The sequence below is a fragment of the Aythya fuligula genome, chromosome 4 (assembly GCF_009819795.1).
Source record: "Aythya fuligula isolate bAytFul2 chromosome 4, bAytFul2.pri, whole genome shotgun sequence".
In the NCBI taxonomy this organism is placed as follows: domain Eukaryota; kingdom Metazoa; phylum Chordata; class Aves; order Anseriformes; family Anatidae; genus Aythya; species Aythya fuligula.
Genome location: NC_045562.1, coordinates 57,295,969 through 57,319,160, shown reverse-complemented (window position 1 = coordinate 57,319,160; position 23,192 = coordinate 57,295,969). Strand labels below are relative to the sequence as shown.

The 23,192-nt window shown below is 37.2% G+C and overlaps 1 long non-coding RNA gene across 6 annotated transcripts in view; it reads left to right on the top strand.

The window, feature by feature from the left end:
* Positions 1 to 649: 649 nt before the first annotated feature.
* LOC116488483 overlaps positions 650 to 23,192 on the top strand; it is a 173,368-nt gene continuing 150,825 nt past the window's right edge. For 4 of the 6 annotated variants that reach the window (XR_004253183.1, XR_004253187.1, XR_004253186.1 and 1 more), the window contains exons 1-3: positions 656 to 855; positions 8,303 to 8,409; positions 10,605 to 10,730. This is a non-coding gene — a long non-coding RNA (uncharacterized LOC116488483). Of the gene's footprint in view, positions 856 to 8,302; positions 8,410 to 10,604; positions 10,731 to 23,192 lie in introns of all 6 variants that reach the window. The other 2 variants (XR_004253188.1, XR_004253185.1) reach the window with 2 other exon arrangements.

The window sequence follows — 23,192 nt, the reverse complement described above, 5'->3', positions numbered from 1 at the left end:
CAAACCATCTTTTCATGTGTAGAGATTTGTGTGCTTATGAGTTGTGTGAAATCTAGTCAATCTGATAGTCATGACTAATAAATATGTGTGTGTGTGTAAGGTAAAGAATACATAGAACTGGATAAATGAAATAGAGATGCCCAGATGTCATCTTTGTACTGGGAAGTCCTATGATTTGGAGGGTTTTTCTTAGATGGGCACGCTGTGGTGACACTGCTTGGTAAAAGTGAATGGATCTATCTCTGAGAGAAACAAGAGAAAAGGTAGAGAAGTTGAGAGAAAAGCATTTGAGGACACAGTGAGAACAAACATCATGAATGTAGTTTTGTGAAAAGCTTAGAGAAAGATCTTTTGGGCTAAGTGCTAGCTAGAAAGAGTCTCGACCCCATGGGCAAAGAAACTGTATCTCCTGCTGTTTGATTTCTGCTGCATTCAGGGGAACCAGACTTTGTGCATTCTTTGTAAATAAACAGGATGACACTGAAGAAGTACCTGACACTATTATCAGCTTCACCTCCTACCTGAAATAGCCCTTGGGCTAACCACTTAGGTCAAAAATGGGTCCTTTCAATGCTGCTTGAAATGTATTTGCTTTCAGAAAGGCTTTCATCATTGATTCCTTTACTAGTGATATGCAGTTCTAAATTTTTTCCTGTGTATCACGTGTGCCTACATTGGAATACGGATATCTCAGAAGGGAAGAACTCGCAGTGTGTGTATTGTATTTTCAAAAGAAGTGTTTTACAAGAAATTCAGAATGCAACTGAGACATAAGAAATGTAGAACTGCAGTTGCCTGAACAGCATTAATTTCGCTTAGCAATTAATTGGGATCACCAAATCATTTACTCTGCAGGTATGTATATACAAATGAAAAATGTTTTACTGAAAAATATTGAACAATTTCATCTACAAGCTATCTACAAACATTGTAAAATTTGAAATATATTATATAAAAGCATTGTACTGAAGACAATCTAAAGATTGTCTCTAAGTAACTTGACTTATTTTGGCTTCACTGATCCTTATCCAAATTGTAATTATTTTACATTACACTCTAACATCTTTGTGTTGTACAGAAGCTTGTGATATTTCTAGTGATTTAGATAGAACTCTTCAGAGTGTAAAATGCTTCTCTTGCAAAAATTGACTCAAAAAAAGAACAGATTTCTAATCTCTTGTTGTAAAAGTACAAATGCTCATATAATGCATGCTTTAAAACAACCAATAGTCACCGTATGAAGAACATTAATGCAAGAGAGGACAGATGTGCATTTAACTGCATGCTTTCTTAGAAAACTTAGACTCATATAGGGGTATGTCTGAAAACAGGCATTCAGCAGTTAACTGTTCCTAAGCTGATAAAATTTTCTTGTGATCAATGTCTGCTCACCTTTAATATGAATAATAACTTGTCTATTTTTAGCATCACTTAAGCAGTACAACTGACATAATTCCAAAATATGTAAGTTGAATTTGCCACCAGGCTGTTAACGATCTCATTGCAATCAGGAGTAAGCATACTAGCTATATAGACAAGCTCATTCCTCTCAAAGCAAGAAACAGTGAAGGGGTAAAGGCCTCCTGTGCTTCATGTTCACTCTATAGCTCTTTTGTTCAGCCCTTTGAGAAATTCTTGTCCTGACCCCAGGGTGACTATGGACTGTCACAGTCTTCAAAATCTCCTAGGAAGAAGAGAGGCAATGGGAGGTTTCCTGAGCAATACACCAAATAGAAGTACTATTGGTTGAACAGTGGAGACAGTAAAATGGGCTTTTCCTTTGGCTTCCACCAGCCATGGACAGAAGTGATTTGTACCCAACATTTCTGTCCTCTTGAGATGAAGCCACTAGGTAGAATTAGGCAAATATTTCTTCTTATACTGCAAATAGTCCAAGAATGTGAGACTACACGACTAATATACTTGGAGATGTGGCAGTGATGAAGAAAAGGGAAAATGGCTCCTGGATATTCACCTTAGTATGTAGATTAATGGTCAATGATACTCTGTTTTATGTGGAGAGATTTTTTTAATGTGTTTTCTCAAAACAAATATATATTCAATTTTAAAAAATGAATTTTTATTTTATTTTTGTTTCACAGAGAAACTTAGTGGTTGTTGGTTGGGGAAAATAGTGGGAGAAAAAAAGACAAAGGAAGGTCTGATAAGGTATTTAGTGATTATAGACATTTTCAGTGAGTGTTCAGGTTGGTGTGACTTGTTCAATTTAAAAAGTATTCCTAGCAGCTTTGGAACAAGGGGAACAAGACCCCAGCACCCCCAGTCCTCTTTATATCTTACAAGATCCTATTTCCTTATTTCTTATCATTATTCCTAAAAGATGCAATTCAGTTCTTACTGAAGTTCCTGGAAAGAATTCTGTTGATTTTAATGGGTGTTGTATAAGGCTACTTAATAGTTTATTGTTGTGAACTCTTTCACCTTGGTCACTAGTCACTGCTCACTATGTGGTTTAGATGAGAGTGAGGCTGTTGCAAGCATTGCAAGGTGCTCTTTTAGATGTACTTGCATAGAATTGCAAGCACTGCATCTTGTAAAACCTGCTCTAACCTGTGTTTAGGGACTTTTAGGTAGTAAAGAATATAATTTAATTCCCTTTGAGATTTCTTTAGGAGGAATTGGCAGCCCATCTTGCTTTGGGAAGATATTTGGCATGACAGTATATTGACTTTATAGACTTTCTTTCTCACTTCCAGTGAGACACATTTACCACTGAATGCTCAACATAATGACAATCCTTATAGCACTAGCATGAAGTTCCCCAAAAAGATGTTTTCATTTTGCAATAAAGTTGTTTTCTGTAAAATATTTCAGTGAACATAAACCAATTAACCCCTTTCCCTAAGTGAAGTATGTACATGGAAAGAGTTTTTTAAAGAGAAATACCAGAATATTTTCTATTTAACTTGACAGCATGCTAACACAATATACTGCTGTATCTTGATAACATATAAGGCAATAATCTGAGCAGGTTGCTAAAATGTGTGCAAAATTCCATCTATCATGCTGAAAACCTTTCTGTGTAAAACGTGATTCCTTAGAATCACTGAAGCAAATCTTATTTAAATTGGCTTAAATTCCAGCACTCTGCCTTTTAGAATCAAATTTAGTTAGCTAAAATGCATTCTATCTAAAAGGCAAATTCATAAATGGGCAGAGGTACTCTTGTTTTTTTCTGCATAGCGTCACTTTTAAAAATTAAGTTCAAAGGTAGCTACCCCAATCTTATAGTCAACTCTAGCTAGTCATGCCAGTATTAAAATATCCACTAGGAAAACTTTCTGGCCAGCAACATCTTACTCTATCTTAATTAGAAGCACTGAGCAGCAAAAATTGTCAAGAGATTCTTGCTCTTTGTAGCAATTATTCACATTACTGGGGCATGGTTTGCTTCTCCAGGGTGAACTGCAGGGCTCCATAACTATGGAGTCATTTCGTGCAAGACAGAAGAGCTTCCAAATGAAAGACCAAAAGAGCATCCCTTTGTCCTGCTCTCCCACTGCCACACAGGGCCTGAGCACTAGAGAGCACTAGGAACTGGCAGGTGGGAACGAACTGTTTGTATCTCATGAGGCACAGTTACTCTCCATCTCCCAGCTAAGGGAATGAGGTAACACAAACTTGAATCTTCCAGGTCTAATGTGTCTAATGTTCTGCCAATGTAAGAAACAGTGACCCAAAGTAGCTTCTACAGCTTGGCTATTTTAAACCTTGTGAGAACTTTTTGTGGATGAAATTGCATACTTCACTTGTAAGAGAGAAAGCAGCAGATATAATGTAATGATCTAACAAAGCTTAATCGTAAATAAGACATTGACTTAAGTTTGGAGATGGCAAGGTATGCTTATTCACTGCACAGGGGACAGGGTAAGTCAGACGTATCAGGGGGAACCTCTGGTCAAACCACGAGGTTAAGAGTACATCCTCTTGCTTCCTAAACTCCTTGAACTGAATAGGTAAGGAGCCTAGGTATGGCTACATCCACTCCTAGTCCCAGACTTGGTCAACAGTTTATGTCTAAAGGTTCAAGGATTATACATGCACAATCAAACTAAGAGACGATCCTAACGAAGCTTACAGAATTTAGTAAGTACTTACCAAGGATCTGTTACAGCAAGGAATCTCTCACAAGGAGTAAGGGGTCTCTGCATCAGGCATGACCTTGAGAGGTGTCCCTTCCCAAGGGGACATCCTGTCCTGCAGCCCACTGCCATGCAGCAGAGCTCCAAGGCCTCTATTGTAAAACTGTTTCAGAAATGCTCTCCTCTGACAGGTAAGAACTTTTAATAATTCTTGATCCGAGTTGCTTCCATGACCACCTGTTTTACTCTTCTGCACACTTTTTTCCTTTAGTTTAAACAGCTCTTCTGTCTCTAATGTTTAACTCTATGATGTGTTTACACAGAGCAAACATATCCCCTCTTGGCCTTTTTTCTAAGAGATTCAAAAAGCCAAGAATTCTTTTAGTGTTCCCTGTAACACAGGCTGCTTAAACTTCTGATTGTACTGGTTGCTACCCCCTGTACTTATTCCAGCTAGAATGTGATTGCTCTTGAACATGAGTGACCAGAATTGTGATAGACTGTTTCAAAGAAAATTTTGGAAGTGTCTTATATAAATGCCATGAATACTTTCTTATCTACCAACAATATTTCACATAATACCTTTGAAAGATAACTTTGCCTTTCCACATGGGCACACTGTACTGTTGATTATTAGTCATTACAGATTTATCTTCCCTCTCCCAGTTCCATCTCAAATATTATGAATATTGTAAATTTGTTATAGTTCCTACAGGTATAACTTTGAGTTTTTGCATTACTTAATTTCACCCAAATTCTTTTCCTACAGTTCTCGGGGTGTGGCACTGAGATTCTCCTTTATGGCCTTTTTGTGGGATCTAGCTCACCTGAGTTTCAGTCATGCAATTTCAAATAAGATGAAGGCCGTTTTAAACTCTGCTGGGCCTAATTTGTCATTATGTTATTCCATTTCTGAGTCACTGTAACTCCATGGAGTTCAACAGAGTTATGCAAGTATAAGTTTGGATTAGCATATGAATCAGACCTTGTGATGTCCCCCTCCCTAATTGCAGGCCATGTTTATTTTCTCTAAAAGGTAAATTATTCATGAAGTCAAAGAGTGTACATTTATTATTTGAACAAATGGTAACAAACATAATGAAATCATAAGAATCTGCATTTTTCCAGAATTAAATTCCGAGCGAGCATTGTTTCTGGTTCAGATATAGGACAGTTAATCTAGAGGATAATCTCTATTGTTCATAGCCTAGGATTAGAAGAGAATAAGGGTCCTATGAATACTATTTATAACTATAACAAAAACATTTAATCAGTCTGAAGTAATTTACTGAAAGCAAGTCAGAAGCCTCATTAGGCTATTCTCTGATTTAAGTACAATATACATAGAAAGTAAGGTTCTTCACTGGGGGTGTCATCAGACATTGGAACAGGCTCACTAGAGCAGTGGTTACGGCACCAAGCCTGATGGAGTTTAAGAAGCATTAGGACAATGCTCTCAGACCTCTGCTTTTTGTGTGGTCCTGTGTAGAGCCAGGAGTTGGACTTGATGATCCTTATAGGTCCCTTTCATCTCGGGATATTCTAAGATATTCATTGAAAATGTCCCTCAGTTTGCAATGACAGTTTTGAGAAGGATGGGCTGAGTGGGAGTTTGCAGTAAGAAATGACTGGTGTCATTTCTTATGAAGCAATGAAATCAAGTATAGTACGATGACTTGCTGTCTGATCTCTGTACCTGGTTTTGCTCTCAGTGTACCGGTTAGCTCTCTCATGCCAATGTAATGTCCTAACAACAGTAGCAGTATTTAGAACTGCTGCAATTAGTCCTTCATGTGTGTTCACAGTCCAAAACCTGACCAGCTGCAGGTAGAAATACTAATGCCAGTTACCGCTCAGGGGTATAATTATCTAGATTTAAGCCTGGATGCAATTTTTCAGCAAGGGCACAGGTTTTTATACTTGTCATTTTCTGAATTAGAATATGTTCTGACAAAGTTAGTATAATCTGTGAAATATCAAGCTGGGAAGTGACAAATTGTGGACAAAACCCATACAACTTGCTTTAAAACAAGGTATAATACTATATAACCAGCTGACTGAGCTTAATGATTGCTTTTCTGTCTGTCAGCACTGAGAAAGTTCTTTACAGCTTTAGGTAAAAAAGGAATGCTGTACTCCTTTCTGGAGTTTTAAACCTTTGTTTTCATGTATTTTACCTTTTACCCAGCAATTAATAGACTAGAATAGTCCAATTTTAAGATGACATCTGGCCAATGTTTCTCTCTGATTACATGTTCCAGAAAGGAAAACTGAAATTACAGGAAACAAATTGCATTAAACCAGCTGGAGTAAGCATGGCTGACGTAGGCAATACAATACTCAATGTCTTGGTTTAAAACTGGGAGGACTGTGCTGTTTTGCACTGCATAAGACAAAAACCATAAGGAGTTTCAGCTGGGCATTCTCATAGAGGGACATGAAAGGATCTGGTGGTCAGAAACAGTGTGAAAGCGCTGTGCAAATCTTTGTGTTTCTGTTTATCTAGAGGCAAGTACTTTTGAAGAAACCTGTGAGTATCTGAGTGGCTGTGAAGTTTATCAGCAACTGCACTGCTAACTATACAGATATAGCATACATAAAGATCCAGATTCCATTGATTTAAAACTCCCATTGATCTAAATGGCATGAATTCACCAGCAATGGAAAAGGCACTAATGGGCAGACTCGCTGCCAAGGTATTTAGACACTATGTAAAGTAACACAAGACAAGAAGACATCTTTCCCCCTTGAGAAGTAGGCAATCCTGGCGAAGCAGGTTGGATTCCTGGTTCTCATGCTCGAGCTGACTGGGGACGTTGGCTGGGAAGATCCTCTTCAGAGAAGTGGGTGCAGGTGTGCTAATGGTGTGGTTTGTGGGGTCCCCTGGTGCATGCCCTTTCTGCAGTGAGAGGAAGATCCCAGTCACACATGCTCTGTATATACAGACAGACATACCTCTGCAGACACCCTCAGGGGCAATGGGTGTTGTCAGGATCGCTCTGCCTCAGGTCCCCATCTGCACCCTTTTAACTCATTTTCAGTTTTGTAACCCCCAAATTCTGTCATATTTTCCATTGATACCCCCCCAGACTTTTTTGTTTTCCCTCTCTTTCTGTTTCTTGTAGCCCTTTCCTTTCCAGTAGGGCTGACTGGGCTAGTGCCCTCAAAGGGAAATGGAGGAAAGAAGTGCAATTTCATTTAAATCTTATGAATATAGGCACCTGAGACCCAGACCAAAGCTGTTTTTCTTTATTTTTTCTTCAGATATAATACCGAAGAGAGAGAGGCAGATTGTACCAATAAGTACCAACTTTACATGCAAAATTTTTTTTCAGAATTACAGTATTCTTTTAAAAATACGCCTGAAATTTGTAGCAATGTCCATGAGATCACAAACAACTAAATCTACATTTAATGTAGCATTCTACATTAAAACAGAGACCTCCACTTCTTTTTATTTTAAATTTTGGAATGCAGCTTTTTATTAACTTGAAGGTACTTTGATAACTCAGAGGAAGAGTAAGGCTCAAGAAACAGCGGTCTTATTTGAGATTCCCAAACAGCAAAGAACATGCCTGTGGAAATATACAGCTGCTTGGATGAAACACAAGAAGGAAGCCCCAAGTGTAGGAGCCCTGCCTACCAGTGCCTGCTGTGCGGTTGGCAGCAGGAAACAATGAGGCCAGGGTTTCAATCACTTCATGGTAGACAGAGTTAGGTACAGGAACTAGGGCTTCACTAGTCAAGGAAACGCAGATATTCTCTGCGGGGAAGGTCACAACATAGCTAGGAGAGTAAGAAAATAATAGAGACAACATAACAGAAATCACAGCAAAGCGATCATTCCAACATACAAAAATAAAATAAGCTTGAGAAAGATGGTCATTTTGAGCAAGTTCCTCAGAACTTGCCTTGTCTAAGTTTCACAGAAAATCAGTGTTATATAACCAATTAAGATTTGTTTCTGTTCCTACATCGACTGTAATAAATCCTGTGTAAATATTAGGTTTCTGTATTATTGACAAGAACTGTCAAGGATTCTGAGAAAGGAGATCAGCAGTAAATATGACTTCAAAATAATAATTTGAAGTGATTACATCTGAGATACTTCTCATATAGCAGAATGCATAAGCAAACATTGCCAAGTTGGTCATTATATCTCCTCTCTGTGTCAAAATATTTTCTCTCCTTTCTTTCAGGATAATTCCTTTCAGAAATATTTATTTCCTGGAGATTGGAGGTGAAACCCTGGCCCCACTGACACTAGTGACAAAGTAATTGATGGCTTCAAAGGGTCCAAAATATTGTAAGTATCATCCTGATCAACATCAAGATTTCAAAAATTAAAATCATTTAATACTGACATTTGACTGAATGGTTTTTATTCTATTATTACAAGCCCAAACTGCTATTTTGTCTGACATAGATGTAGTATAGCCGGTGGCTCTGTTTAATTTCAGCATTCCCATATAGCCTAGACTGTCGCTCTCTCGCACTCTGCACAAGTAAAGGGGACTGTGTGGAACAGATGGCACCACCTGGACCACAGTTCAGAGTATGTCCTGATTTGTGATAGAGTTAAAATTCTGAAGGTTATTCCTGAGTAGTTAAAATCCTTACTGAGAGGAAAATCATCTAATGTTCTCCAAGCCTTAGAGTTGTCTCTGGAAAGAGTTATAGTCTGCAATCAGCTGTAATAAAAGAGTGGAGGAACACTGAGTCAAAATCTATTGATTAATGTAACTCATTGTTTTTCAAAAACAAATGATCCAGCTGTATAACCTGCTAGAAAATAGATAATGTAATTTAGAGTTTTTTTCTTCCTACTAGAACAACTTTTTAGGAGATCATAAATGAAATTACATGCTTTCAGAGGCACTAAAAAGCATGTTTTGTCTTTTACAAGAGGTTGGGACTCTAACATTGGCTGTGCAGTTAACTTATGGGATGGATTTTCATGAAAACATCCCTGTTGTGTAAAACCTTTGAATTTACAGGACATAATTTGATAAAACATTTTTGATTCTAACACTGATACTTTATACTTTCTTATTTCTTTTTTTTCAGATTGCTCTTCTCTATATACATCTCTACTTTAATAATACACGTCTGCTTTCATTTCCTACAGGACCTTATAGGCAACAGAATACAAAAACTGCCATATTGGGTCAAACTGAAGATCAGTGTCTTTCACTGATTAGACGAGTGGTCTTTCATTGACAGTGACCATTATTGGATACTTAGAGTTTAAAAAGCCAAAGGATAAAATGTCTTTCCTAGGTTTTCTCTCATTGTCTGTCAAACAAATAGAACTTCTGCAGCCCATACTGGACCAAAAGCATTATGTTTACTAGCTGTTGATGGCCCTGGAATTTCTCCAGTCCTTTCTGGAAATCACTTTCAGCTTTCACAGCATTGTGTGGTGCTGTCCCATAGTTTAATAATGCTGTAATAATTGTAGAAAGTGCCTATAATTAATTGTTATAGTGTATTGTTACGTTGTTATAATTATATACATTGTTAATTGTTATTACTAAGTGTTATATTTAATATCCTATAAACTGTCATAATAATTTCCTATTCACCCTCCGTGTACGATTAATGACTCAAAGACTGGAGTAATATGTATTGTTGTTGTAACTATTTCTTCCTTATAAAACAGTTTTCCAAGACATCATAAGTCTTCCTTTCTTCAGAAAGTCTTTTTCCAAGCTGAAAAATCTTAGTTTGCTTAGTCTTTTCTCATATAGAAAGCCTCCAATCCCCTGGCAGTTTTTTTGCCATTCCTTTCTGCTATGGGATAACTAAAACCTTATATATCGTTCAAGGAATGAACAGACTCTGTATTTACATGGTGCTATAGTTTTATTTTCTTTGTTTCCTTTTTTTTTTTTTTTTGACTACTGCTAACTATAGTGGTTACAAACTGTAGTTCAGAAAGCCATCCACAGTGACTCCAAGATATCTTTCTTGAGTTGTAGCTCATTCAGAGACCATTCTGTTACAGGCACACTTAGGATTTTCTCCTCATGAACAATTCTTTTCACTTATCGTCAAGTCATTTGATTTGCCATGATCTGTCTATTCATTCAAAATCTTCAGATCTGATTCTTTGCAGTTTTAAATTTAACTGTAATGAGTAATTTTATGTCTGACATCTATGTTACCTTATTACTCATCCTTTTTTTTTTTTTTTTCCATACTGTTTATTTCATATTCATATCCATATTGAACAGCTGTGGTGGTGTACTCCCCTGGGCCACCCCTAATCTAACCCTTCACCCATAGCCCTGCATGGATGATAACCATCAGGCAAACATGAAGAATACGTCTGGTCATGACAGTTGAACCAGGCTCCAAGTGGATTTGGGGGAGATAGATCCAAGGGCTATAGAAGCATGTACCAACCATATATATATATATATATATATATATATATATATATATATATGACTGGTATGTAAATATGACTAATAGTCAATCATCTTACCCCATAAACAGGGAACATCCCACAGCCCATTGAGCTCTCCTGTACTGCAGGCTGTGTGCCAGGATCTTCTTGAAGAGAGAGATGACTCAAGGTTACTCCTTGAGGTTGAGAGATTCCTTACCTCTGACAGATACTGGGTAAGTGACTAATAGCTAGCTTGTTGAAACTTTGCAAGTGATTTGCTAAGCATGCTGAAGCTTTGTAGTCTTATCTGAGTGATAGAAAGGATTGATTGTGCATATAATCCTTTAGGCATAAATCGTTAAATCTGGGATTGGGATAGGATCCAGTTGTATCTTGACTCTTTGGAGTTTGGATGGCAAAAGGGACTTCATTTTGAACCTTGTAACTTAATGTGAGGGTCTCTCTGATGCTTTTAGTCTGACCCTGTCCCCTATGCAGTATATAATCAAGTGACCTTGACATCACGGATCTTGTTAATGTCATGTTTACCATTAGAGCTTTGTTAAATCATCATCTTATTCATGATTAAGCTTTGCTAAATCTCTGTTTTCATCAATAAATATATTGCTGCTTCTCTTTTCTGAGTGAAGTTCATAATTCTTTCAGCGACAGCAATGTGCAACCCCAGCATAGATCTCTGTGCACTCTGTTGGTAACATCAATCAAAAATGTAGTAAATTCTGGTTATTGAGAAGCTGGAATGAACACAGGTCACCCACAGCATCAAATCAATAGGCTTCTGGGAAAAAGTGGGATATGATCTTCCTCAGTTTGGTGAACACAATCTTTTCTCATTTGCTATTTTTACAAATAGAAGAAAAGAAAACACCTGTAGTGGGTTTATGTGGCAAGGTTTTGGTGGCGGGAGGCTGCATGGGGTAGCCTCTGCAAGAAAAACCTAGAAGCTACCCCATGTTATATAAGGGACAGTTTCATCTAGTTGCAAAGGGACCTGCCACTACCCAGAGCCAAGCCAGTGAGCAATGTTGTTTGTGCCTCTGTGAGAGCAGATTTAAGAAAGGGAAAATGCGTCTGTGCAACAGCAGCTGGGAGAGAGGAGTGAGAACCAGCCCTGCAGCCCCCAAGGTCAGTGCAGAAGGAGGGCAGGAGGTGCTCCAGGCACGCAGCAGCAGTTCCCCTGTGGCCTGTGGAGAGGCCCCTGGTGGAGCAGGGTGTCCCCCTGCAGCCCATGGGTCACACATGGAGCAGATCTCCACACTGCAGCCCCTGGAGAGGAGCCCATGCAGGAGCAGGAGGTCTGGGGGGAGCTGCCGCCCACCTGTGGGGGACCTGTGCTGGAGCAGTTTGCTCCTGGGGGATGGACCCTGTGGTATGGACCCTGTGGGAGCAGTTCTTGAAGAGCTACTGCCCATGGGAAACCCACACAGGCTCAGTTTGGGAAGGATGGCATCCTGTGGGAGGGACTGTATATGGAGAAGGGGTAGAGAGTGACCATGAAGCAGTGGCAGAGATGAAGTGCCAGGGACTGATTGCAGCCCCCATTCCCTTGTGCTGCTTGGGGAGAGGAGGTGGAAAAGGGTGGAGAGAGGGGGAAGGTGTTTTTAATTATTTTGTTTGTTTCTCACTTCTCTACCTAGTTGGTAATAGGTAATAAATTCCTCTAATCTCCCTGTGCTGAGTCTGCTTTGCCCATGATAGTGACTGGTGAGTGATCTCCCTGTATTTACCTCAGCCCTTGAGACCTTTTCACTGTATTTTCTCCCCCTTTCCCTTTGTGAATTAAGTTATCCATATGGTTTTCTTTGTTTTCCTTTGCCAAACTCAGGAAGCTGTTTATCACTTAGCTGTAATCTTAAAACCTATTTTGAGGATTTTTTTTTCTTTTTACTGGAACTTCCTTGCAGAAATATTCCAGGCATTTTACAGTTATATCTCTATCAGTGATAGATGAGAAGACAATTACTGCCATAAAAATATCTCTCTGCCTGTCCTTAATATCAGACATGGGAGTCAGGGAAGAGCTAGTAAGAAAAAAAAAATAATTGGATCACCAATTCTCCAATATTCTTTCTGAGATAACTGTGCTTTGGATAATCAGGAAACAGCTGCTTCTTGACTCAAAATGCTTGGTACTCTGGGCCCGTGAGCTCAGAGGAAAAAATAAAGATGCTGTGATTTCTAGGATTTTCGCTACAGTTAGTCTGGAAATACAACACTGAAAGGAAAATAGAATTTCATGATGAAGCTTCATATATTGGCAAACTATATGCAATAAACCATTCATTTTTTTAAACTTTGCCTTGTCCATAAATTGTCATGTTAGTATTCATTTAGAGGAACAGATGTTACTGTTTTAAGAAGAATGTGAATTATTTTTTCCTGGAGCACTTCAGTGAAGATGTGATAGTATTCTGTGGGTTTGAAAAATGTATCCACAAACCTTTTCCACAACTAGTGCTCAGCTTTAGAAAAGTCTGGAAAAGCTGTATGTGTAATTTTATTAATTCTAGTTTTGTTTTTGCTTTCTGCATGGAATAAGCACAAACCCTACTCATTTATTTAAAAATCAATATCATATAGAGAACAAATTGCTTTTATGTCTTACTTTACGGTGTTATGGCTCACCCTGTATTATTGCAGTAAATGCAGAAATGTTCGCACTGTTTAAATCAAAAGTGAGCATTATAAGTTGTTTACAGACAGCAAGCTCAGCAAACAAAAGTAGCATTATGGAAAAGAAAAACACATTAATAAAGTACTTTGTCATTTAATCATTCTCTGCAGTTTGTTCAAAATTAGATTTAAAGCTGTTGGCTAATAGGTGGACAATGCTTTTTTTTTCCATATACGATTTTAAATAATGTGTACTCTGCTTTTCTTATTTAAAAGCTGTTATCTGTCAATACATCTAGAAATACTGATTATGGCTAGTTCTCATTAAAAATAATAATACCCATCTATTCAAGATTGTTCCTTACACTTATTATGGTTTACATAATTGTTTTTTATTTTTTCCAAGTCAGTGACCACAGAAAGTTTTCCAGGCTTTGCAAGAGTAATGGCTAGCACAGTCTAGCTCTGTAAATGTGACATACTAATAAGCAAACGTATTTATAACACATCCCACCAACAAATCATAAGGAATTAGATTACATTGCAAATAAAGGGTAGCCTGTAGATTTAACGCTCCAACACCATGCAGGATATAGTGGACAGAGGCCATCGCTGATTCTCACTTGCTGTGAGAGGGGTGGAAGGTATTGAAGGAAGGTGACCTTTTTCTGTGTATTGACTGCACCTGTCTTATGCTGTGATGTGTGGATTCAACCCCCTCAAGGGCTGCTTTCTTTGGCATGCTGAGATCTGCCTGAAAAAGATGCAAAGATTTTCCTTTCACTTCAACATCCACCTAGAACATATGCTTTAGGCGTTGATTATCAAGGAGAAAAGCTCACATTCTCTTCAGCTGATTGATGTCTTTCCTTCCCCATTAGCACTGCTGAGCACAACCAACGCACAGTAGGCTCCAAGGCTCCCCTCCTCTGTCTGTACCCCAGCTGGATCCAGTCCTCGCCCAGGGCTTGCTGTATGAGTAAAACGACTGCTGCAATTACAACTCAGTTGCAGAGCAGGGCAACTGATTAACTGTAACTTCTATAACCACAATCCAGCTGAAGTGGGGGCAGCACTGGTCCAGCTGCACTTGTGATGCAGTCGTATGTGGGTATGGTTATAACAGCTTCAGAACTCCACACAAGCATTACAACTTGTGAACTGCACATGCTCCCATAAAGTTAAACCCTTAAAGTTAAACCCTTCTGGAGAATTTACCAGAAGCACTTCCAGTCATCAGACTTTTATAAAACCTGTTATTTATCATGTTTAACACGGCTTGTAAAATAAAGTCTTACTACAGTTTTGAGGATTAGTGAAAAAGTTTGGGATTCACAAAGCATCGTAATGGAGTTAAGTGTTCAGCTATCACAGACTCGTACAGTTATCTTAAAAAAACACTTGTGATTGTTTAATATTCTTTTATGTTCATTTATTTTAGAATATCTAAATGAATAATGAGACATATGATTCAACTATATTATCACCATGCCTCAATGTACTTAAGCAGATGCATAATCTTAGCATGAGACTAGTTCCTTTCACTTTAAAGGGACCACATGTGTGCTTAGATTTAAGGACATTTAAACATTTTGTTGTGCAGGGGTGTAATATTTCAAGAAAATCATCAGCTTCTGTATATCAAATAAATGTTACGATACCATATAACTAAATGAAGGATGAATCACATAAAATGCAGCAAAAGGAAAATTTGATGAATTGAACAATTTCTGTCTTAATAAAAGCAGAGGTAATATATATTGAACCTTCTTTGATAGCTTCCAAATCATCTTACAGAAGAGCTAGCTTCACCCTCATTTCCTAGATGGAGAAGCTGAGGTCTAATGGAGAGCTATGGTCTTCATGTAGCTGCCCAGAAGCCAGTGACCAAGTCTGGAACTCACCGAGCCTCATTTTATGACATTCTACCCTTGAGTAAATGAGGTCCACATGCGGTTTAGTATAAAACCATCTGTCTCATAGCATTTCTTATTTTACAGATTTTTCCATTGGTTCTTCTAGCTCAGGTTTGCTTTTTTGATAATGGACTGGAGTAAATTTGATGCCTCATGTGGGTCTGTTCCCTTCCATATGTTATGTTTCCTGATAACAAGACTGTAATTCTTCTGCCAGTCAGCATGAGTAAATAATTATAGTGGCTTAAAATGGGAAGCACACAAAGATATTTTGCCTTAATTTAGGCAAAAAAAAAAAAAAAATCAGTATGAAAAAAAAATGTGTATCACTGGATTATGGATTTCTTGTTACAAGACATTTTAAAAAATATGTTCAGTTATCTGGAGGTGTCATTTCATGCTCCCAGGTAAAACTTTGTCTAGGGGATCTTTATGGACATTGACAAAATTATTTACAATTTGGCTTAGATATTTCTGCAATGACACTGACAACTTGTAGTTGAAGTAAAACACTTATGAGTGTATAACAGGAAGCCCAGTTATTCCCTTAGGAGGTAATTTTTCTTGTTATGGCTAAGGTAGAATTAGAATGCTGTAAGATTTAAATGTTGTGTATTAGATTGTGCAAAATATGATACAAACACCATTGGACAAAAAAGAAAGTGACACCTCATGAGAAAAAGAAGGGAACCAAGATCAGAGAAGAGAGAGAGAGTGACAATGAGGGAGAAAAAATGTGTAACAGAGCATAAATTTTGTAGCCCATCAGTGACAGTGCGGCTTGAAGTAGAACTTAGCTGAATTAGATCTTAAAGATCATGTTATCTTTAGTGAGATGCCATTTTGAATATTTCATTAAGTAATTGATATTGACATTTTGGTAAGTAATTAATGCTGACTTTCATATAGAATGGTTTAAGTATTAGGATTTTATTCTGACAGATTGGATGACATATTTATGAAATGTTAAATCTGCTTTTAATTCCTCTCAATTGGTCTATCAGAAAAAATATGCATTTCACAGAAACTGGGAGCAGGCATGCACTCTATTTTATATTTCTTAATCTCATACAATTCAGTTATAGATTGATAAAAGAATTGTCAGAGAAGTGACTGTACTGGGAAGGTATCTTGTTGAAGGCAATTGTACCGCATGTGTTTAAGCTACCTTGTAGTGGACTGCTTCTTGCTGAAAAATAAGAACAGACAGAAACAATTTTTAATGGTGCAGAATAGTTTTAAAAAGAGTGTGAACTGATGATTTCCTCCTATTCAGAATTGTAACCTAGCTCTTCAAGGCAATGTTCCTTACTGAAGAAATACTTCTGACTGCATGAGTAGAAGCATGAGAGGGGTACAGCATCACTTGTAGTAAGTCATGAGAAATTAAGAGGGAGAAATGACTGTTTTCCAAGGTCCCAATCCAGCAAAACATGGACATAAATAATCAGCACTAAGCAATTCCTTTTATTGTATTTGTAGCTAGTGCAGCCCTTCAGATTTTGCACAAGGCTGTGATGCGAATGAAATATAAGCATGCATTCAGAATAATTTATTAAGCTCTAAATATTTAGTATAGCTAATTACAGATTTAAAAAAAAGGAAAATATTCAGACTATAAATATGACTTTTGTCACTCAAGATCTCCTCTCCTCATAAAGACAAATATATATATATATATAAAAATAAATAAAAATTCAAGTTTGTCTCATTTGCATTTACCCTTACAGCCTTGAACATCTTCTTTTCTCACAGCCCTTCTCAAGCTTTATTCCCAAAGATGCTATTGGACTGGAAACACTAAAGCAGCTCCTGGTGTCAAAGAGCTGCATACAGTGTTTTCTAAAGTGGCACATCTTCTGTTTTCAGAGATATGGATGCAGGGGCAAAAGGCAGTCAAAACTTGCTGACCTCATGGCTGGCTCCTTACATCTATTTTTAAGTTGAGCCTGAGGTTGCTGTATACTCACAGCAGATTTTAGAAAGCCAATTGTTTTGTGTCAATCTATAGAGTAATTATATGGGTTGCTAGTTTAAGCAAGAAATAAAGTTTGTAGGTTATACTTTTTTTTCCTGTTGAGGCCTAAAAATCATTTCCAACTTTGATAATCCTATTCTTTGCAGCACTTGTTCTAGCATTTAATTGAACTGTGGACTTTTTAAACCTCAGGCACCTCCTTCCTGAACTTTGTAAATTGCTGTTATTAGCCCAGGTACCTTTCCTTATTTCCTGCAATATAATTGCCAGAACAGCCTTATCTTGCTCTTATGTGATCATTTCAAAATCATCCAATGTGCCTTCAGTCAAAAAGAATGTGAGATTTTACTTCAGTGAAACAGGTCATTCGGTCTATTTGCAAGACTGGCAGGCTCCCAAGACTTCCTATTTTTTTCACTTGGAAAGTACTACCTCCAAGAAAGATGTAACCTGGTGACATAGCATTCCAGAGTAAGATAGCATTGCTGTTGGGAAGAAAAAGTAATTCTCCTTGAAATGAGGTCAGCAGTCCCTTCCCCTGTATCTCCACTATATCTCCATTTTTTTTTTTTTTTTTATCATTTAAGCTTCTGTTTAAATCAGAAGAAGAGACGAGGGAGATAAGGAAAAGGGGTTAATTTCAATGATATTCTATATACTCCCTCTCCATGGCACTACACATGCTAAGGCCTCCTGTCAGTAGAGAAGGCTTGATGTCCCTTCAGTATGCCTGGTCTGCAGGGTAAAAATCTCCAGTGAGACCCTTTTTGGAGCAGCCCCACTAACACGTCTGTTCTTTATTACTGGTAGAACATGGACATCAGGTGACTTAATATGACATTATGTGGAAGAAAAGATGTGCATTCTTTCCTCTCTATGTCAGTGGTTGAAATCTGTGATTATCGTAAATTTAATCTCCCACCTGTAAAATGTGGATAAAGCCTCTCAAGATAATGACCCTAACCCAGTATTGAGAAGATGAAGTTGTGATATATAAAGTGGCTGCCAAAGAATCACAGACTGGCTGAGGCTGGAAGGGACCTCTCGAGATCATCTGATCCAAAACCACTGCTGAAGCAGGGTCAGAAGATGCAAGAGATTTTGTTAGTGATGAGACAATCCAACTGGCCTGTTAAAATCTCCAAGATTAAAAGTGTATATTCTTTGTCATATTAAAAGTAAATAACTAACTCTTTTGTATCATAATTTTATTTTTACATTTTAAGATGATGCTTCTAAAGAGAACCCCTTTTTACCTAGGTCAGTAAAAATAGTGACAACCTTCTGAAAGAATTCAGCAGTGTAGTAGGAATTTTGTCTTTTATCTTTTATCCTTTGCTACCTATTCCTTTGTAGATATCAAAAGAGATATCTTTGCTTGCTTTAATTTTTTTTTTTTTTATTATTTTTAATTTTTGGTCAGACTGTTTTTCTTATGATTTTCACCAAAGTTGTAATAAGTAATACTTTTCAGTCCTTTAAATTTCTGTCCCATCCTGAAAATAACATTGTGAGTAGCAAGTAAACTATCTGTATTACAATATTTAATATAGCAATTTTCAGACTTATTTAATTATATTTCATCAAGTGAATCTTTATCTACTGAGCAAAAATATTGTTTGCCTCTTCTGGTATTTATTGAATTCAACCTGTGTCTCGTGGTTTACGCTTATTCTGTTTTCTGTGTGGCAAAGGGAGGGTTCATGCCTGCACATTGTTATAATGTAAATAATATCTCATATGAAAGCTTCAGGTATTTCTCTTATGAAAAGGCCAGAAAGTTTTCTCAAAACAACAGCAACAACAAAAAACAAGAGCGGAGAGAAAGAATTACATTATTTTTTCTTATTTGTACACCTTTAAAAAACAGTTTATTTCAAAATCTGAATGTTGCTAAATAATAAGTGCTACTACATGCCATGTTAGGGATTTCAGGAGCTCCTGAAAATGCTTTCAAAATTTCTTGAGTAAGAGGCAAAAATATTAACAAAATATCTGGGCTGAGAATAGCACTCAGACTGTTGCTGTACCAGTAGCATTTGCTACAACAGACCTAACTGAGTTATTCTTAAGCTTCCACCATGAAAGCACGCTTAGCATTTTTAAAATACTTCTCTTTGGTTGGTGAGGGAGTTTTGTAAGAAAGTGCTGTGGAAATCTAAGGCAGAGAAGAATCTTTTAAATCATCAGAGCTTGAACATAAGTAATGCAAGGAGGCTTTAAACTGTCTCACAGACAAATGATACTTCCTGCTGAGCTGACCCATTCTATGACACAATTTAAACGGATTTTTTTTTCCTGTTTGTGATCCCTTATTTGTTCTATTACACTTCAAAGCTGTGTTCTATAATTTCAGACAGCACCAGCAACTTTCATCTTCAAGACCTTCCATGCTTTACTTAATTAAGTGATGTACAGGTTTTAAGATCTGGAGTTTGGACATAAAGGATTGTATTAACTGACATAGAGCTGATCTGATCCAAGGTGCCATGTGATGTTATTCTTATTTTGATCTCAAACAACAATCTGCCCTCTAACAACCAAATAAAGATGACTTTTTCCTAATTCTAATCACATATATGGATTCTAATTCTAATCACACACAAGTAATTTCTTGTTATGAAGCAGTTATTTTATAGTAATTTTCTTGTATATAGTTTGAATATCCAAAAAATGTACTCTGAACACACAATACATTATCTATTTGTTATCAGAGCCTATATAGACTATGTATACTATAGATAGAGCCTATAGATACTATGTATATAAGGAAGAATACTACCATCATGAAGAAATTTATATATATATATATATATAAAATTTTAGACATTTTTCAACTTTCAAAAACAGGAACATGCTTGTTTGAAGAACAGACATTGTAAATGCCAACATCTGCTTTAAATGTGTGTTTTTTTTTTTTTTTTTTTTAATCCATTTCAGAAGCCAAGATCATCCGGATGCCCCCTTTAAGAGCTTCCTTCCCATCACCTTTCAAAGAGTATTCTTCACAGAAAGTTATATGTAGGCAGGAGATAATGTGATGTAGTATATTTAGTCCAAAATGACTTAAAAATAGTGTATGATACATATATAAACCTCTTGTAGAGAATTTTTATCTTTGTGCATCTGTTTATTGCATATCCACTATTGACAGTCTTTTTAAGAAAGTAAGAAGAGTAGCATTTCATCTTAGCAATAACTTTCAGAAACTATCTGCCTGAATCTGTTGATTTGACACACAGCAAATGTTAACAGCAAAGGGAGAGAAAAGCTAATATCTACCACAGTCTGTATGCCAGCAGAAAGTTGTGTAGTCTCAATTTGTGTGTCACCACTGAAAGGATTCCTCTGGTACTTGGCTCTGAAATGTTAACCTTGAGGGTAACATGTTAGACAAGCTTGTGAGCGTATTCAAAAGATGGTTTTCAAAATCTGTCTTCATGGTTCAGAAGATCATTTTAAAGCAATAGTGCTAATGCTACTCGAAAATAGAAATTCTTATTCAGTGGGATATTAAAAATCTCTTCACACTAATTTTTTTGTCATGCGTTTGGCTGAAATGTAAGGAAAATGCTGAATTCAGAAAAACAGTGATTAAAAAATGTTAAAATACATCTATGCATTTAGCTGCAACCCACAAATGAAGACTATTTATATTCCACTGTTAAGGAGATTTATTTTCACTTGTCAAAAATCATCGGAAGAATATATTCAGCAGTCTTTGATGTGGAACTGAATCTCTTCGTGTTGTCTCATAGGAGTTGTGGATCAAGTGGCTCACTGTGTGGGCCAGCCTTCTCAGCTGGTCTGCCTGTAAGTCTTCACTGAATAAAATCTGCTCACCCTGGGTATAAAATGCAGCAGAAAGCATTGACATAAACTTGCTTCCCTCAATGTGACCTCTTGTATAACCTGAGCAGAGGCATGCCTCATTTCTGGATTCTGATTGTGCTTAGGTGTGGAAAATGTACTTAATTTCTCATTCTTATCTAGACCAGGTTATTAATTAATTAATTAATTTATTTATTTATTTATCGAGAATCACAGCTGCTATAATTTGGGGCACTTTGAAATTTCAGGGTATGCATATAGTTCTGTCTGCATATGATCCTGAGATTCTCATATGGGCCACCAAGTAATTACTTGCCTAACCCTGCAAGGTTAGCCATTTTCAGAAGAAAGACTTCAGAATCTTGAGTCATGGAAGTAATTTGGAGGCATCATTAATTCTCTTTATTTCTTCATTATTTCATCCTTCAGATTGGTCAGGAATGACTGACAGTGGCAGAGGGTTATTGGAAAGATTGGTTAATATTCATACAATGTTTGGAATGTATAATAAATAGATTTGCTAGGCTTTGTTTAGGCAGCAGATGGAATGATCAGGTACGTTCATTTAAGCTGCTCGTCTAGAGATTACTAAGTGTAATATTTTATATGCTGACATTTATGTAGGGATAGAAACATATATGGAAGAAATAGAGCTGCCTATTCTGATGGAAACCTATTTATTCACCTCTTGTAAAAAAAAATAATAATAGAAGACAGAAGGATGCTAGTGCTGAGGAAACAATTGTCAGACAGTTCTGGAAGTCTAATGGAAGCTAAAATCAATCAGCTAAAAAATATTCATTATAAGTTACATTCAATCCAGCATCTGTGCCTGTAGAAACTGGTGTAGGCTTTGGGAGAAGTTGTTGGGCTGTCACTAGCAACTCTCGTGACCCTAATCTTACCGGAAGACTAATCTCCAGAGGGTAGAGCAGCTTAGATCAAGAGGTAGAAAGGAATTCAGTTTTTAAACAGGGTGTTAAAAGTCAAGTTCAACAGGATTTTTTATGTGTATATGCGTGCATGTATATAGGATAGGAAAGGAAAAATTTCTTTCAGTATATAGTGAAAGGAAAATGATTAATGATTTAGGATTCTTTTCATACTGCAGTAAAAATTAATTAAAGATGCACTGCCTTTAGGCAATTTTATGCTTACAGTGATAAATGTGGAAATGCGCTGCATTTTGCAGAATAAAAACCATTGTCTTTACAACACACAGAAATGAATTGTATCCACATCAAGTTTTATGTAAACACTCTGAAATTCAATTGGTAAGGGTTCAGCTGAATGTCTGTCTATGATTAAAGAACAGCAGTACTGGTGGTGGCATCTTCAATAGCAATTACATTTTCTCACTTAAGAAAGAAGTGGAAAAAAAAGATTTTTGTCATCTGTGGACATAAGGGCAAGTGAGAGGGAGAAGAAGGATCAACAAATACTTTCAGTAGCTAAATGTATTACAATTATGATGAATGTATGGCAAGGTATTTTTTTTTGTTTATTAAACTTAATGTCTTAGATGTGAGTTCTGAATCTATTACCACAAATAGGCACCCAATTCATTCCCCTTTCAGGTCTTATAAAATGAAGCTACCAAAGTAATCTTCCTTTCTATTGACACAGAGACGTAATTCCTTTTCTGCAAATCCCTCCAGTGGCTGTCTCTCTATTATTGCATTAAATAAAACCTCTAGTTACGGGTTTCAAGCTCCAACATAACTTTGAATATAACTGTAGCTTTCCTTTTCTCCATTGCTTTCTCCTTCTTCCCTTCCTGTAGTTGCATCTCAGGGGTGCCAGGAGAGTTTCTGGTCATTCCTGCTGGTCACCCACCTCCTGCACAGCAGCTGCAGGAAACTGTCCTAGGACCTGCCTGGGACAGTTCTTATCTTCTCCACCTCTGACTATCCTCTCAGATCAAACTTTGTGATGCTTCCAGAAGTAACTTGTTCAAAAAGTACCTTTCATCTCCTTCCTGCTTGCTCACTTGTCCTTCAGGCTTGCAAAGTGTGTTTATAAGCCCGCATTCGGGCTATAATGATGGTAAAGTAAACAAACAAACAAGTACAGAAAACCATTTTTATTAGGACTCCGAGTATGCTCAGATGTTGAAAAAGTCTTTAATACTGTTACCGATGTACTGTTGAGTGAATGTGTGTGTAGCTCTGCATAAGACACATCCACCTGGGAATTAATTGGCTAAATGAGAACAGAAATATTCTCAGGAATATTTCTTGCTCCCTTAGGAGCCTGAGGATAAAGAGAAGAAAAAGGAGAGGGAAATGTAGGGGTGAACTAAGAATGTAGCTGCCTGCCAGAGAGAAAACGGGTTT